We start from the raw sequence: 19690 nt of genomic DNA on the forward strand, positions 1-19690 counted from the left end.
CCCCTGACAATATGCTGGTGGCAGAGGATTTTTCAAATGGTGGCTGTCTCACACATGCCACATTCTGCAGGTCTTTCTTGCTTTGCATTTCTATCCTTAGACAGTTATTCTCTTCTGTATTCTGTATATGTTATTTATTTTTGATTTAAAAAAGAAAGTCACTGAAAAGAATTTGGAATACTGAGAAAAACTAAAACCATTCGTCATCTAACTACCCAGAAATAAACACTATTAACATTTTGGTGTTTTTAATTTCTTGTATTCTATAAATATATTTATACATTACTATACACTTTTTATTTCCCAAAATTGTACCATGCTGTACTTTTTCTTTTATATCTGTCTCTGCATTTGATTATGTTATCATATTTTTAAATTCATGCCATCATTTTATTTAATTTCCTATCTATATTAATGATGGAGATAAATCTGATGTGTGTGTGCGGTGTGTGTGTGTACACATGTGCATGTTTCTGTGCAGCAGAGTGCGGGAACTGGCTTATACCAGCTTATGAGAACCGCTTATATGCATGTCTTCCCAAATTTTCTCTCAGTGAAATCATGAGGTAGTTTGAAATGAGCCATGGCAGGTATATCAACACCTTGCATACACAAGTAGGCATTTGCTATAAATCAGCGCTTTTTTTTTCTCCTAAATTCCAGGGAGCTAGTTTACCAGCGCATTCCTGGTCTTAGATGTACAGAGTATGCTAACTTCAAAATAAAAGAAGATTCCTGTATTATAATGTTCTGGAAACTTTTCTATATATAGCATTATCTATTTCCTGATGTAGAGAAACTGGATCTCCCATACATTGCTGGGGGAATGTAAAGTAGTACAAACCACACTGGAAGACAATATAGCATGTACAAAAGTAAAAATATCACCAACAATGAGTTGATTTTACTGAATCATACATTCAGCAGCAGCAAGCATTTAGATATAATACCTAAGGCTTTAACAGAGAGCAAAATTAAAATACAAAATAGGCGTTAGTTAATTTCTGAGGAAAACATCCATTAGCATGAAGTTGGAACCATCTATCCATTATACAAATTATACTTTTAAAAACTATTGGTGTTTTTCTCTTGATATTTACCATTGGTTCGTATGACCATCTCTATTTGAAATTAGAAGTGTTCCTACATATAAATAAATTATAGAAGCATTATTATATTATGGATACATATGCAAAGAAATGGTCTGTGATCTAGAATACACAGTTCCATTCTTACTCCAATTAGTGATTCTATGAAAACCTGCAATCCTGTGGTTAATAACTGTAACAAATTTAAGGTCAAACTAAACAAAAGATTCCCAAGAGTCAAATGTCTTATATTGTCATCAAATATCAGTTTGAATATGGGGCAACACTAGAAGCTGTGCCTGGAGATTAATAAGCCATTTGTGGTCAGTGTTCTATTGTTCTTGTTTCAGAAACAATGACATATTTAAAAACGAGCAGTTTTCTTCTCTCTCTCTCTCTCTCTCTCTCTCTCTCTCTCTCTCTCTCTCTCTCTGTCCTCCCCCCTCTGACCCATAGTATTAGCTTTTTTTTTCTTTCCTTTATCTTTACTTACATTATTACAAGCAAAGAATTGACTTTTGATTCTTCCAGTGTTTTTCTTCTATTTGTCAATCTACTTATCAGTGTAGGTTTAAAGCATACAGATTCTAGGATGAGAATCGTGTCAAAACCATTTGGCATTTAGCTAATTTATCAAATACATATCAAATACTTTTTTAACTGCAAAATATGTATAGAGCACGCTAAACTTACAGTGGAAAAGGAAGCAAGGAAAAAAACACATTTTTAAGATAGGTGAAGCAATAAGGAATCTGCATTTTTGAATATATCAAACAGTATTATCACAAACATTTTCATTCGAATAGAAGATAATCTTCACATCCTGCAATTCTAAAAAAATTTGAGTGTGAGTGTTCTCAAATGTTGTCTAATTTAAATTCAACCTAATGATATCAATTGAAAGAAAAAGTTTGTTTTTCCTTTAGCTCTTTCCATTATTGAACAAGAACCATCATACATCTACTCTTTACCACTGAGCAAGTGGTTCCTATTCAGCTGAAGTAGGAAAGTATAAATATGCAGGTGTTAAAAATCCATAAATGGGTCGGTTAATACTTGTTTATAGATCTTATAGATCTGTTAAAAGGCAACTGTGGTAGACTAAATATCTTAAGAGTTTATTTGAGCAAATACCCATTCCAAATGTTCCCTCCAAACCAGAAGTAGACAGGAGCCAGAAGAAAGACTTACACAGAAGTGTACAAGCAAGGAAAGGAAATTATATGATTAGCTATTTGTCCTTAGCTTTTGATTTTGTAACCTTGAGGCATTTACAGGCTTAGATTTTGGTTTGTTTGGTAGGCTGCCCCGCTTTACAGCCACCTCAGTCTAATGACCTCCTCATTTAATTAATTGGAGAGACTTGCTTGTATTTCAAGAAGTGAACCCCGAATTTCTGAAAGGAAGTTTCCTTCCTGCCATCATGTCTTCAGCTTCTAAATTCCAGACATCACTGCTACCCCATCAGCTGGCACAGTTGGGTTTAGATGGTTGTTTCCTTTTCTGGGTATTGGGCAAGAAAATTACATATAAATAGAGATTATTTCACAGACCACATCATAATGCTGTATAGAGCTTATATTTTTATTTAAGAAATTTATTTTTAAATATACATATATGTAATTTGTATCACAAAGTAACCAAATATAGTAACACTATGCCACTGTACTGTAAAATCCTTGCATTTTATTAAATATACACATGAGCACATGTTTCAAATATTGCCAGTATACCACAACTGTCTGCCAGCAGTTAGTTCAACTGCTAACTGTACTCATGAAGCTTTCTCTTTGGTCCTTGCAGTTGCTTAATAATTAAAGATTTGATTACTTTTGTTCATTTTACAAGTAAAACACAGACTATGAAATTACTCTTCATTTTATAAAACTGAAACATCAATTGCTTTGGGAGGTCCATACTCTTCTAATGTGTTAGCAACTGTTTCATTAATAACCCACTTTTATAGAATCTTTACAAAGCATTTCCCTTAGCTTTCTAGGACTAGAAGGAAACAACAGACCCTTGCTATTCATGTAACACCACTTGTCGTAGAAGTGCCCACGCAGTCTGTAGAATGGCAGTGGCAGTAGGCAATGTTCTTTACCGGGAAAACATAGAACATCATTAGTTTGGTTTGTGCATTAAGAAGTGGTGGGTAAAGGTTTCTATCGAAAGCCTCCAAGGTATTGTCATATGGATTAAATGCCGTCGTAGGTTTGCCAGAATAGTTTTGGTATGGAGACAATTCATAACTATGGTCCTTAATTCTTAGGCCTTTGTATTTGTTTGTGAAAGCATCACAACAACCGCATAAGTTTAATTTATAGCGTACCATTTTACAGACAAGGAAATTGAGTCTTAGGCTAAGAGGTAATTTGCCTCCATTTTTGGACTATTGCATATAAATAAACTTTTAAAAAATTATTTAGATAACATTGGTTAATAACATTATATAAATTTCAGGTATACAACTTTATAATACAACATCTGTATACTCCATTGTGTGCTTAGCACCCAAAGTCTAGTCTCCTTCCATCACCGTATATGAGTATTTGACCCCTCTATGTCCTCCCACCCTTCGCCTCACCCTCTGGTAACCATCATTCTGTTGTCTGTATCTATGAGTTTGTTTGTTTGTTGTTTTTTGTTTTATATCCCACATAAGAATGAAATTATACAGTTCTTGACCTTTTTCATCTGACTTATTTTACTTAATATGATACTCTTGAGAGCCAACCATATTGTCATAAATGGCAATATTTCATCTTTTTTTTTGGATGAGTACTATTCCTTTGTATATATGTACCATATCTTCTTTATCCGATTATCCAATAAAGGACTTTGAGGTTGTTCCCATGTCTTGGCTATTATGAATATTGCTGCAATGACCATAGAGGTACATATATCTTTATACATAGTGTTTTCAAATTTCTAGCAGTGAGATTGTTGAGTTATATGGTAGCCCTATTTTTAATTTTTTTGGGGAAATTTCATTCTGTTTTCTATAGTGGCTGTACTAGTTTACATTCCCACCAGCAGTATTCAAGGTTTCCTTTTTTCTCCACAGCCTCTCCAACACTTGTTATTTCTTGCCTTCATGATAATAACCATTCTAACAGGTGTGAGGTAGTATCTCATTGTGGTTTTGATTTGCATTTTCCTTATAAGTACCTCTTAAATATTTGAAAGTATATATGCCTGTGTCTACACAAATATGCTTCAACTGTATTGAAGTCACATTTTAAAAGGTTGCAAGTCACACAAACAACCAATCTGGAAGTATATATGAGCTCTAGATACACAAAAAGAAAATAATTTGAATTTTTAATTTTCCAGCTGTTATCTTGCCATCAGGTAGATTTAGGGATGTGGTTTTCATTTGTCTTTTACTTTTGTGCATTTATATCTGAAAGAAATCATTTGCTGAACTTTTAGTTAGAAGATAATTTGATGAAAAGGTTTATGTAATCGATGTCTTTTATTTTTAGGACGCTGATGTAATCTCTGCTCTCTGTTCAGTATACGTAGATACATACAGAATGAAATGGATTAACCAAAATTCTCAGATAATAGATATTTTTGATAATTTCTCATTATACAGAGGGTGCCAAAAAATGTACACACATTTTAAGAAAGGAAAAAAAAACTTTTAAAATTGTAGTACTCAATATATACAGATAACAAAAGATGAATACAAGTCATGTGTATACATTTTTTTGGCACCCTCGGTATATAGCATACCATTTTAAAATTCTGATTACTAAAATATAGTTCTTACTAATCCATTAACTTTTCCTTACATGTAGCTAATTAAGCATAAAAGTAAAATTTCTTAGAAATTATTTTCCTATTATTTGGAACTACTCAGGCATAACTCGAGGCATGCTGTTTACTAATCACAAGCTATAAAATGATTTTAAAAACTAATAGTTTATAGCTTTATAAATTTCCTCTTTTATTAAAAATTAGTTCAGAAAAAATACTATATTTTATGTACCTATTTTGTTATCTGACATCACAAGCATGCATCACGTATGTGACTTAATGTCCTGGTTTGTGACAGCCTTTAAGACAATCAGGTAATTGACTTTTAAATGAATTTGGAAGCCCTTTTTCATAGTTATAGAATTCAATAATGCTAATATTATTTAAAACAAAAAACTGAATTTAAATCTCATTTTAAACAGAATGAAAAGCCCAATAGCTTAATGAAAATAAACTTGGATGCAAGTTTTAGCCTTCTGGTGGAAATCTGCCAAAAAAGCTTTCACTAGATAACAATCACTGTAATTATAATAGCAACTGACAATGGCTCAAACATGACCCCCACACCCATCCTTTTAGAAATCACAATGCTCTTAAACAATGGCATGGTCAGTGACAGCGTTGTGGGGATGCCTGTGGAAAGCCAGGGTGGCAAGAATGAGGAACGCAGGTGGTCCACAGAAAGACAAGATCACCAAACCTGCTGGGATAATATAGATAATTAGTTTTGTCCTTGACTTGACAAAGTTGTTTTAAATTTGACATATTTGCCACCCTTTTTACTTTACTTATAATGTTAGAAAGCTTTTCCATGAGTTGATGTAATCGACTTAAAACTGGCGCATTGATGATGTTTTGATATGTGGCCACTTCCTTTATATTCCTTTGGTTTACATTATTCCAAACTAGCAATCAACTGAAGTATTTTAAGGGGAAATTTACAGTATCAGTAACAGATGTTTTATTAACCTGATACTAGGTTGGTGCAAAAGTAATTGCGATTTTTGCGATTATTTTTAACCTTTTAAACCACAATTACTTTTGCATCAACCTAATATATAGGTGTAAGTTATTTTTCTTATTAAATTTAACTCATATTCACTATATATGCATACATACACATATAGAGTATATGCATATATGTGTGAGAGTATATCATACATATATACACATATATAGAAATGTACATACATGAATTTATATATACATACAAATACGAAGCTGGGACACTTAACGAACTTTCCACCATGTAAGTGCACAGTGCAAAGCTTGCAAACTTAATTGTCTGACTTTTCACACATGTGTGTGTACATATACACACTCATACATACATACACTATTAGTATAGCCAAATATTTATTTTACTTGGGAACTTGAATAAGTGTAGGAAGTGAATAACTGGACATAAAAAATGTAAATTAGCAGAAACACAAATTTTGGCCCATAACAAGAATTTTAGCAGTTAGCTGTGTAAGTGTTGATTAGTCGTGCAAGACTTCAAAATTGAATTATTGGTGTTTCTGAGAACAAATAGCTTTGCGTGCTGTAGAACTGTGCCCTGAATTGTGCTTCAATAATCTGATAAAACCTGCTATTTCTCAAAAACTCGCTAGAGGAATAGATATGTCCCAAATGTTGCTGTGAAATAGGAAACCAGAGTATAAAAGTCAAGATTGAGATCAATGCCCTCAGTTAAGAAGTCAAATCGCTCAAAAAAGTCTAGTTAATATGATCAAGACTCTGCTATTTGGATGTTCTGATAAAATAAATTTAAAACTCACAGTAAGGGTAAACTCAACCTTATTAAAAGAAGATATAATTGATTTTAAAACATTTTTTTCATTCTACAACTGTGTAACTTTGTTAACTGTTTTCTACCTTTGTTTTTTCACATTCTGTGAGCTCTCTTCAAATATAACCTTATGCTTTCTGACATTCTATAGTTATAAATTTAGTATTAGAATCTACACAAAAGTGTTTCTCCAATTAATTTTACCCCATTCTGATCACTCATTTCATTTAGCACTTTCATTCCATATTATTTTACATGTACAAATATTATTTCTTTACTTGTTCTTAACAAAAATAGGGAATTTCTTGGATTATCAAAGAATTGTTCTATTATTTTATATAATTTAAAACATGTGCTTATTTATAACTATTTTGTTTTATAAAATACACTGTATTTACAAGCAAAATACTTTTTTTCTCCTTAGAAATATTAGGGAATACATTCTATTATAACTGTTAGAAAACTTTGATGATGGTCAGCTTTTAGAGAATTTAAGGCTAATCATTATCAATGGAGAAGTCACCCAATTTCAAAACAAGAAAGAACCGATTCTGAAAATTGAATTTGAACATACTAGAATGGGAGTACAAATACTTCAGATGGCTAATTTTTTTTTTTTCTGGGAAGATCTCAAACAACTTTTGTTACTATCAATATGTTTATATACTCTTGCCCATGAAGCAAAATTTAAGAGTTTACATAATCCTTTCTAGTTGTAATAAACTTAGGCTAATTTTAGGTTAAAAATTCTCAACAAAGGTAGTACTGCCCCCTAGGGGTTTTTTGGAAATTTGTGGGTGTGTTTGTAGTTGTCACCCACAATGATTGGGGTGGCAACACTTAGAATTAAAGGAAGGGTGTTAAAGTTGCTAGATATCCTGCAGTGAATGATACAGTAAAAGAAAAAAGAAAAAAGGTTTTGTTTTTGTTTTTTAATCACACACCAATACATATTTAGAATATCCCACTGAACATTAATCTAGACGAAAAACCTGTTCATAATTGTGTCCACTAAGAACCTATCTCCATTTTACATAAAAATATAAAGATTGTCTACAAAATTTTAATTAACACTATATTGTCTAGGAATGGGAACTACCATTTAACTTTATGAAAGACTGTATTGTATTCTGTTTGGAAATTTATCAGGAGTTATTAAACATTTTAGAAAATCACATTACCAACCACACTAGCTCTATAGCTGAGTTGCAATAAAACACACCTGTAACGGTCTACCTTTGTAGCAGGCACATTCTAATGATTCCATATATCACTGTAAGCATCTAACCCTTCACTGTGTCACCTAGTGCTGTCATACCTGAACATTAACAACATACATTATTTCATTACAGATAATTGCCCTTATGCTTCCGCTTTATGTTACCCCACTACAATTGTATTTAATTATGCATGTATGTGGGTGATATCGGCTACAAGTTTCATTTCAGGAGAGTAAAGCAAGCACTACAAAATATTTGTTATGGTAGCAGGACATGGGATCAAATAAGGTCGAGAATCACCAGATACAATGGGAATGTCAGGGTCGAGCCTCCCTTGGAGCTTACAAGGTCAGTGTTTTGCCGGCCGGGTATTCCTTTTCTAATAAAGGAATAATCTAGAAAGTTTGGGATTCATGTGGAGCCTAAAGTGAACAGGAAAATAAGGCATGATATTAGACCTGATGGTTTCTATGGGGGATGTGGATATAAGCACAAATTAGAGACTTATGGGGTTTGCAATGGTAGGTCTGCTAAGTATTGGGGGAAGATGGCCTGTATAGATAGGAACACAACAAACTCTCTGGGTTTCCTATGTTGACCTTTTAGGGCAAGGATGAACAAAGTGAAAGAGCCATACAGTGATATCTGATGTCTCTTCTGTCATTTTCTGGATGCTTTACATTTTCTGTGATATCCCATTACAGCCTGTTTATTGCTCTTTGTGTATTATCCATCAAACTGGCTAGATAGGTAGTATTGCTATTACCTTTTCCAGCAATGTTCTCAATACAAAATCGTTTTCTAGTTACATTAGTCATATTTCAAGATCTTCATTTTGGTGTTACATGACTGGAACAAGTCTTCAAAAACCTTTTAAAAAGAACATGTGGTTTGTACGTTCTCACAGCCTCTTCATATCAAAGATCTATTTCTTTTATTCATGAAAGACAACTTGGGTAGGTATAAAATTCTTAAGATACAAATTTCGTAGATGTATGTAGGTGCATTTCCGTTGACTTAAGACATGGATTTGGGGGAAAGAGAATAGTGTATGTGTTTTCTTATTGATGGATGGTTCGAATTTTTTTTTTTTTTTTTTTTTTTTTTTTTGCCTGAAAATTAAACATTTTTGATAAGCTGTACCAGGATGCTTTTGGGTGAGATTTTCTAAACTGTGCTTGACCTTTTTGATATAGTTTTTTTCACTTAAGAAAAATGTGATTGAATTGTATTTTTTATTGTTCCTTTTCTATTGCTCAAAAACTCTTTTTTGCACCTATCGATAATGCTTACATTGCATTTCCATTTTCTGTTTTACTCACCTATTATGCTTTCCCTTCATTAATTTTATCTTTTGAACTTTTCCCTCTGCATTCTAGGAAAGTACCTCAGTCTTATTGTTACTCTATATTGTCAATTTTAACCTTTTTGCCTCTGATATAGGCTTTTAAATTCTGCCGTTGTGATTTTATTTATCTTGTAATTCTTCCTCATGTCCCTCCCTAACATACCTTTATATCTCATTTTCTTTTCCTTTTAGATCAGCCTTCCCCTTGGGGATTTCTGCTCTGGTTTAATAAAACCATCATTAGTTTTTCATTGACGAGGATCCATAAATTTTCTACATTTTATTTTGAATTTTGAGAAAATGATTTCCTATATATTGCTCTTTCTCTAGTGTTTGATGATGTTTTTACTTCCTTGTTTTGGCAACATTTTCCTTCTCCCTTTTTCTATTGTCTTTTCATTGTTCTTGCCTCCACCGGGGTCCATGCAGCGTTCTTTGGATCCCTGTTTAGATACACAAATGCATAGATGTAGTAAGCAGTTCTGTTTCAATTCCCAGCACCCACAAGGCTCTCATTAAATACTTCAGATCACTCCCTGTATGCGTGCCCTGGTGCTGTGACGCTGCAGAAGGCACAATCCATGAAAAGCTCATCTCTTCAGAGCCACCTCTTGGGCAGCAGTGTGCCAGTTCAATTACCACATGATTCCTGCCCACTCTTTTTCTAGAAAGAGAAAGAGAGATGTTCAAATGATGAACAGCCCTCTAACTGCCCACAAAAACCGCCATCGTGCAACAGAAGAATGGCCGCCAAGTTTCCTATTCAGAATAATCCTTCTTCTTATTCAAGAGCCAGGCAGTGGCAAAGGGATAGGGCAAAACGCATTTACATGGCCAAGTTTTCTTTGTTCTCAATGTAAACTGTGGGGGGAAACAGAGTGAATATTTCATTCCTAATCAATCAAGTTCTCATTAGTAAAAAATCCTGCCACATTTTGACAATAACATTAATGTCAGTCTTCATTTGCAGTGTAACGCATTTTCACGTTCTATGTTTGCAGAGGAAAGATGTGCTGTCGACAGTGAAAAGAGAATATTGTAGTATCACATGCCAGAAATCCTGGGGGTTTGGGTTTGGGCCATGGCTGCACATATTCTATCATCGAAGATGGGAGGTAATGATTTAGATTGTCACACACAAGCTCTGAGGTCTTCTGAGACAACCCTGGGAAAGATATTTATCAGGCAGTTTGATCTATGGGACTGCACCAGAAGAAATGCTGACATTGAAGTTGTGGAGTTGGAAGTTTTAGTGAATATGTGTGACAGGAAACTCTAGGGCTAAGGACAAAAGTCTTTGATATACAAATCTTTAATTCATTGAGAAGCAATTGCAAAGAGAAGCAAGAGTAACTTATGTGATAAAATCTAACACAAAAGAGAGCAGTCAACATATTTTCAACAAAGTCAAAAGCTGAAGAGAGGTTAAACAGGATGAACCCAAGAGGTTTGATCTTTTAGAAATCCCAGGAATTCTTTAGAGAAGAGTATAAAAGAAATCATGGATGCTAAATCCATAATGCAGTGAATTGATGAGGGAATGAAACGTGTGGTCATGACAGTTACATGTGCTTGCAACAAATTTGTCTTTGAAAGAGGAGGCAAATAGGATAAATGTTTAGAGAGGTCATTAAAAAACAATAACAGCAACAACAAAAAACCTCACAGCACAGAAAGACTCAGTCTACACTTGAACTCAGTCAAAAAGTTGAAAAGTGAAAGAACTAATTATATTATTCTCAAAGCGTATTGTTCTTATCAGAGGAAACAAAGCATTTGGCAGAATTAATTCATTGTACTGAGCCTCTGCCATGTTTCTGTTATTTATCACTTTAACTTAAGAATTGCATAACAGTACACTAAGTAAAGGTGTACTTGGCAACACAGCAAAGTACTTAAGAGCATGGACTCTTAACTGCCTACATCGGAATCCTGGCTCTGCCACATACGGTACTAGCTGTGTGACTTTGGGGGAAGTTACTTAAACCTATCTTAACCTCTCCGTGTTGTAATTGCTCATCTGTGAAATGAAAAAAATAATTATACTTATCCATTTGTAGGTAGATTAAATGAGTGAATACTAGAACTGTAGACCAAAGTAAATGTGCATATTAAATAAATAAAAATCAACTATCAATTACACCTATTACTTAACCTATTGCATCAGCTTAATTAGTTAATTGACTAATAATTTTCACTAAATTCAAGATTTTCAAGATGATTATTTACTTTGATGGTCAATAACAGATATAGTCATTGACATTTATACCATTAATTATATTTACCAAACCCAAAACTCCTGAAAGATTTCTGGAAAGCAAAGACAGTTTTTTTGTGGTCAATACAGTGTTTTAAAGGTTTTGTTTTGAAATAATTTCAAACCAACAAGAATGTAGCTTGCAAAAAGAGTACACATTTTTTTTCCTGAATCTTTGAGAGTAATTTGCCAATGTCATATCCAATTGATCTTGGATACATTGGTGCAGTTTCTCCATAAATAAGAACATTCTGCTATATAAATATCTATCAAAATAGGTAGATTAACATTGAAATAGTACACTTATATTTCTACCATTCTTTCTACATCTATCTGTTGGCATTCAGAAGGGCTGTTTCTTCTCACATATTTGTTCATTTGTTTTATTTCCATTTAGTATGGACTCACGAATTCCTATACTATTCAGTAGGTTATAAATAGTTACTACTAGTATATATTTTAATGTTCAAAATTTACCCGATTTGGCCGGAGCGGGGGGCCTTCAAGCTGGCTTTGTCTTCTTTAAACATATGTCCATCATTCTTAGGTTACTATCTTACTTTCCAGCACAGTAGATTCAAAGTTCATTTTGTATCAACCATTTCTTCAGGAAGCTATTTCTCCAAGAGGCTCTAGTTTCTTTTAGTGGAGAATGATATTTAGAAGTCAAGATCTGACAATGTGTGCTCATTGAGATTGGGGTATCAGAGCTACCAGGCCCTTTCAGTGGACCAAGCTAGGAAAACACGCATGCATGCATGCACACACATGCACACACGCACACATATTTTTCTATATTTACATATTGAAAATTATGTACTCCCCCAACCCCTCCAAGTCTAATGTAGCACAACACGTTTATTCTACTTTCCATCTTTATAACTTCTCTGGCAGTAAGAAACCTAGCTCCATTGTTCAAACTGTTTACCTATTTAATCAATATCCTTTATGTACCTCATCTCTTGCCCCCCCCCCCAGCCCGCATGCCACCACCCCAGATGACCGCTTTTCTCACTGAGGCTTTAACTTCTTTCCTTGCTTAGGCTCTAAACAGATACGAGTGCCACCCCCTGTTCCACCTGGAAACCTTGGCCTCACCCTCTGGCTTTTAGACAAAATCATTCAGAAAGGAAAAAGGAAGAAGGGGGAAGAATGAAAGAGAGTAGAAAGACAAGCAGGAAGCACAATCAATACACTTTCAGTGTGGACTTCAAATTTCAGCAGTTAAAATGGCAAGATTGTGTCCACCTTTAAGAAATTACGTTACCACAGCTAAAAAATACTCTTACTGGATGCAATAGTCACAATGCCAGGGCATACAAAATCTAAAAGGTGCACTCCTTAACAATATGCATCTGGCTTTAGATAAAGACTCCATTGCCTATATAATTCATAGTGATAAATGTCTGCGGTGACACTATCCTTGTTATGCTTGGCATTTTCACTGAAATGACTGGGTCAAATACCTGGATAATCAGTTACTGTGAAGTTGGTGAAGAGATATATTAAGTGAACTAGAGGATTTGCATGGGATAACTATTACTAGCATTCTCTTAGTATCCTTTTCTAAATCATCCGGGGACCATGAAAGAAATTTCTTTGATCGACCTTACCTAGCTCTGAACTCACTATAAATAAATTATTGAGCCTTTCCATCTCCGTAAAGTACCAAAGAGCTCTTGGTTGTGATACATTTTTAAAATTTCAAAAAAAAAAAAAAAAATTCAATTTCTTTTCATGACAGGTTACTAATAGCTTCCACCCTTCCTTTTAGGGTGCATTCACAGGAAGTGAGAGGAAAATTGACAGAATGGTGCCAGGTCAATGGATATTTTTATGCTCGCTTGAATAAGCAATTTTAAAAACATCATTCCCTTCTCCTTTTCCTTTTGTGCTCTGTGTGCTTCAGATATGTGGTAGCAACACACAGTGTCCAATGAGACACTTCAGAGATTTTCAGTAAAATAGCCTAGAAAGTGCTTTCTAAAGTTAGTTAAGTTTGATCTTGATTAATCCTCTTTATAATTAATTTCATTAAGCTTTGTTATTCTTTAGTTTTCTAAAGACAAGAATTCTTTATTTATAGCATTATCATTTGCCCACCTTATTAGAAAGTTTTTGATAGCTCAGGAACTTTATTAAAATAAATGTGATAAATCTACAGCTATCAATCAGAGCCTTATCAGTTTTAAATACACTTTTGGCCTATTTTCTCTTAAAATATGTTTTAAAACAATGTTTAAAGAAGATTATCAACATATTTTCCCTTATGTAGTCACAGCAGCACCTTTACTTTATAACATGAAAGCTTAAATGCATATATTCTAAACTCCGCCCACCAGCTTGCTTCTCTGTTACCAGCTGTTTCAGCACTTCACTGTGGCTGCTTTGATTTCTGACTACACACAGATCTCAGATTCCTTGGTCCTTCCCCTCTTCAATATACCCGTGGCCACGCTTCCTTCCCTACCCAGTCTAGACTCCATGATTGATCGTGTAAAGAGAGACTCCCAGTCTCCCTTGCACACGTGGCCTACAACCCCCCCATGAAAAATGATAGGTACCTCCTATCCCTACCCTAGTGTGCTTAAGTGCTGTGCGAGAAAAAGTCATTCAACCTCACGTTGGTGCAAATACCGGTGCATGTTTTCTAGCTTCATTTGGTCGTTCAACACCTTTCATTCTCTTGCATTATTTCTATTACATCATCTCCCATTTTCCCAAAATATTCCAAACCGTTGAGGCTGCCCTTATCAACATTAGGACTTTTTTTCCACCAAGAGAACAGTTCCCAGAAAGAAAATGCTCTCAGCTTCAAATGGAGATTCATCACGGACAGCCTATTATCCCTCCTTTCCTCCACTCTCCAAAGACAATTTAGAGCTTCCTCCGTCCAAAACTAATCCCCTTGCCGTGCCAATTGCGTGGCTCCTGTCTCCTCCAACGCAGTGCTTGGGTTACACCTGCAGAGAGACTTAAATTTCTATTCTCTTGAAAGCAAACGAACAGGCAAACAGACAAAACTACCATCAACTTCTCTGATTGAATTGTCCTGCTTAAATATTGCCTCTGGTTTTTGGGGGTTATTTTTTTTTTCTCTGCTAAACTTCTTGAAAGAAAACGCTAAACATTTAATTTACTCCATTTTAGTCTAATGGCCTCCCTTCATTTACTCCACCAAAACTTCCCTGGAAAAACGCCATCAGTGTCCTCTCGTTTCCAAATCCAATGGACAAAGCTCAGGCTTCATCATGCTGGACTTTGTGAGGCTCTTGAGACTCGTGATACTGTCTCTGATTTTTTAACTCTATTTTGTTATCTAGCGTGATACTGTCCTCTCTGTAACTTCTCTTCCTCCCCTCATGACCATTAATTTTCAAATTCCTTTATTAGAGTCTCTTTCTCTAAACACCCTTTCTATTCTGCTGTGTCCAGTGACCTTAGGTGAATGGCTTTAATCTATGCTTGGCAGGCCCTAAAGGTTAACAAAGCTGCCACAGGGCAGTGTTTACAGATGGTATTTACACTTTAAAATAACACATGAAACTGTTCATTAGATATTACGCGTTTTTCTGAGTGCATTGCCATGCAAACGCTTTTTTGTTTTTAAGCAGGGAAGAGCAATAAAACATAAAATTCAGCGTAGTAATTACTTCAGATGGAAAGACAAAGTAAAATCATAGAAGAAACATACTGGTATATGCAAATATAGCAAAAAGTAACATTATAGAAAATATGTAATTACTTAGGAAGAAGTTAAATATCCTTTAAGTTAAAAAAATTAAAAAGCACTATGCATGAATGGATTCCATTTTTGTAATTATATACATAATTTATATATATAATAGGATATTCATCAGAATGTTATTTTTCTCTCGTGTAAAGAAATAATGGCATCTTAGTTTCTAATTTTTGTTTGCATGGTTTTTAAAAAATTATTTTACGAGAAATATTATTTAATAAGGAAAAAGCGTTATTTATAAAAATCCCACAAGTGATTGGAAAGGTCATTAATGTTGATATAAGAGTAGATATGTTGGAAAGCATGTGAGTTTAATTTTTAGAATTATCCCTGTGCTCACTTCAGCAGCACATATACTAGAATTATCCCTCCCACCCAAATTCTTGTAAATGTCACCTGTGAAGATATTATGTAAAACAGTACACGATACTGAGAAATTCTCCAGGTTCAAAACAAAATCAACAAATTAGCATTCATCAATGTGGCAAAGAAAAGTGTTCTGATTTTTACTTCAAAATTAAAATTGGGTAAAGAAAGCACAGTTGTCAAAAAGTAACATTTCCAGCTTTCCATTCATACTACTGCTAAAACAAACAAAAAAAATTATCAGTTATTTATTTCCCTGTTCTAAAATTCATACCAAACAAAGCGAGGGCTATTTGGTATTAAGATTGGGAAAACTCAATTAAATCATTGTCTATTCTCTAACGAAAATGACTTTACCTTGATTAGTTTCCTCCTTTCTATGCCAAACATAACGAAACAAATCAATGACAGTTTCTTGTTTTTTATTTGTAGCTGAGTGGCATAATAAAAGTGATATATTTGAAGTTGTTCTGCAACAATGAAGTCTTAGGCAGATAAGATATTTTACTGAGGCTGTTTCCTCATCTATAATATGACTGTAATGACTACTTCCTCTGGGATTGTTTAAAGACTAAAATATTGTGGGAGAAAAAAGCCATTGTTAAATAATTTAAAATACTGGAATTTGTTTGTTATAATTATTCAAGTCCTAGCAGTCTGGGATTCAATAAAATGATTACTTCTGAATCAAAAAACAATTATATGTATACTAAGAACTCTGAATATAATCATTTGTTCCCCACACTTTTCTGGCTTTTTGTTTGACCTTTAATACAAATGGGAAAGTCAATGGCTTCCAGAGAAAGATAGCAAAGAGAAAAGTAAACTTAGATGAACAGAGGCAGACTCTAAACTCTTGCGTCTGCTCTGATCTGGTGGAATCAGGAAAATCTTTGTATAAAAAATTGTAGCTATAATAATGCTTTGTGTTTATAGATAAAAAAGGCTGTGGCCTGAGGAGATAGAGTGACCAAGACAACTTTACATTCTTGGCAAGTGACTGATTTTCTGTCCCCTAAACTGAGAACCTGGGAGGTAAAAGATCAACCTTCATTTACAGAATAGAAAAAAAGTAAGTGGAAATGTCAAATGGCACAGTTACCTAACTGCAGAGTCAGAAATTTTTATCTCTGAATCAGGAATAGTAATACTATAGCAAAACGTTGCTGGCATAATTAAATAAAATTATTTAAGTATAATCAATCACTTACTGCCTCATTTATAGAAGTTTCTCAATAACTATTCCTTACCTAATTACATACATGAGTGGTGTCAGTGCTACAAATATAATCTTAACTCATCTTAGCAAAAATAAGCTTCATCTACAAGGATTCATTAATCTACAAGGATTAATGAATATTACTTTCCTGTTCTTTTGCCCACTAAACAACAAAATCTTTAAATAATATTTAAGAAAGTCTATCCAAATATGGCATCCTTTTAGCAATTTTGAGTTCTTTATCTCAAAATTTGAAAAGGATTAAATAATTTGCTAAAAATAGCTGAAACTATAATCTGGAATTTGAAAACATCTTCTAACAAACCCAAGCTGTGCTTATCTGAGCATTTTGATATTAGCTTTTAACTGCTTTTCACTAAGGAGCCCTTGATATTTTTAGTCAATGTATTTCACTACTCCATTTTACAAATATTTATTGTAAACTACTTGGTAAGTGATAGTTTTCATAGCACTTGGGATCTATCAGTAGATAAGCTGATAAAGATCATTGCCCTTGTAAAGCTTGGGTACTCCACATTAGAGCAAAAGGTGGGAAGTACTGTGAGACAAAGAAAATAGAGAGCAAATTAGGAGAATTGAAAATGCTAGAAATGGGGTAGGGATTACACCTTCAGCTCAAATGGTCATAAGGTGAACAAAGATTTGAACCTGAGAGAGCTGGCTTTGCAGATTAGCTAAAAGAAAGCTTCCCAGGAGGTGCGAAAGCCTAAAGTAGGAGCATGACTGTTATACATAAAACGTGGTGAATGCATAAAAAGAGAGAGTGACAGAGATAAGGGGAGAGAAGTAAAAGGATTCTAGAGCATGAAAGGCTTGGTAGGACAAATAAAAACTTGAACTTTGAGTAAAGTGGGCGGAGGAGTGACATGATTTCAGGGTTTATGAGAATCACTCTGATTGCTGTATTGAAAATAAGCTATGGAGGGAATGGAGCCAAAGGCAGAAAGAGAGAGACCAGTTAGAAAACCACTATAGTAGCTCAGGTAGTAGATGATATGTCCTGGATCAGGGTAGTAAAAATAGTGAAATTAGTTGAATTCTGGATATATTCTGAAGGAAGTACCGAGAAGATTTGCACAGATTGAACATGGAATGTGAAAGAAAGAGAGAAGTCAGGGATGACCACAGTGATGTTGGCCTGAGAAATTAGACGGATAAATTTGCCATCAGTTGAGATGAGGGAGGTTGAAAGTGAGTAGGTTTGGGAGAAAGACCAAAAATTGAGATTTGGACATGTTGAGGTTTAGATGTTCATTAGAAATTCAACTACTGTCAGTTGAGCAGACAATTGTATACTAAAGTTGATTTGGGAAATAAGTCTGGAGTCAGGAAATACATTTTGGAGTCATTGTGATTGAAATGACATTTAGAAGCATATGACTGAATGAAATAATAAATATAATAAATGTAGATTGAGTGATGAGAACCATAGATAGAACTCTGAACTACTTCAGCAGGTCACGTATAAAGGGAGGAGCCAGAATAGGAAATTAAAAGGACCAAGCAGTGAGATAAAAGGAAATATCATGTAAGCTCTAGGAAGAGAGCGGCCATTTGCCTGTTTGCCCACAACACGATCGGTGTGTGACGATTACCCCAGTCTCATTCTTAGTATCAAGTCATATTCAAGTTTGATAAGTCTAGGATTTATACTTTAATCACTAGGACAAGTAATGGGAAAAAAAGTTAAAGAATATTAACTAACAAGGCAACAGGCAGCAGGTGTATATAGATGATAAACAATACAAATTAACCCAAAAGCAGCCAGGGAAAGGAAGACAACCCAGAAACATAACAAGAATCTATAAAGAATTCTGGATGAAGATGGTTAATGGGTAGAGCAGAGCTAGTAGTCCAGAGTAATAGAAGACCAAAATGTCTCTGGGAGGGCATCAAAAGTATTTTGTACAAGGACTAGTGGGAAGGCAAAAGTGTGCAGTCACTTTGGAAGACAGTTTGGCAGTGTCTTACAAAACATACTCTTTCCATGTGATTCAGCAACTTACGTCCACACAAAAAACCTGCACATGGATGGTTACAGCAGCTTTAGTCATAATTGCCAAAACTTGGAAGCAACCAAGGTGTCCTTCAGTAAATGAATGCGTAAACTCTGGTACACCCAGACAATGGAATATTATTTGGCACTAAAAAGAAATGAGTTGTCAAGTCGTGAAAAGACATGGTGAAAGATAAGACAAATGTAATTAGAATCATAGAAAAGGAGAGGAAGAAAAGGATCAGGACAATATTTTAAAAAATAATGACAGAGAATTTAAAGTACTTTCTCAAAAACAATGTAAGAAATTGTGCCACAGATTCAAGAAATGTGTTAAATCCAACAAGATAATTAGGAAGGAAAAGGAGGTGGAAACATACTTAGGCATCATCAAAGTGACATAATTTATTAAAGACCACAAACGACAAGAATATCTTGAAGTAGCCAAAGAGGATAGGGACGATAAATTATCTCCAAAGGGGACACCAAAATTCTGACAGCTGACTTTCAATAAAAACAATGGGAAATAGAATGCTGGAACAAAATGCTCAAAGGGCTGATTGAAAATGAATGCCAACCTAGATCTTTATATCCAGAGAAAATATTTTTATAAGTAAAAGTGAATTAAAAGCATACTTAGAGAAAAAAAAATTTACGTAAAATTTTAACCAGCAGAATTGCACTGACTGAAGAAAAAATCTGATACACAGAAGAAAACTGCTTCCAAAAGGAAGGACAGCAGTGCATAAATGAATAAAAGGTAAAGGAGAGTGTATATATGTGATCAAATCTAAAAGAATGAGATTTTATAAAGCAACAATAATAATAGCATCTTACGGGGGCTAAACTATATTTAGAAATAGATTGATATCATTA

Source organism: Rhinolophus sinicus, chromosome 8, assembly GCF_057876585.1.
Source record: "Rhinolophus sinicus isolate RSI-liver-muscle chromosome 8, RSI-T2T, whole genome shotgun sequence".
Taxonomy (NCBI): Eukaryota; Metazoa; Chordata; class Mammalia; order Chiroptera; family Rhinolophidae; genus Rhinolophus; species Rhinolophus sinicus.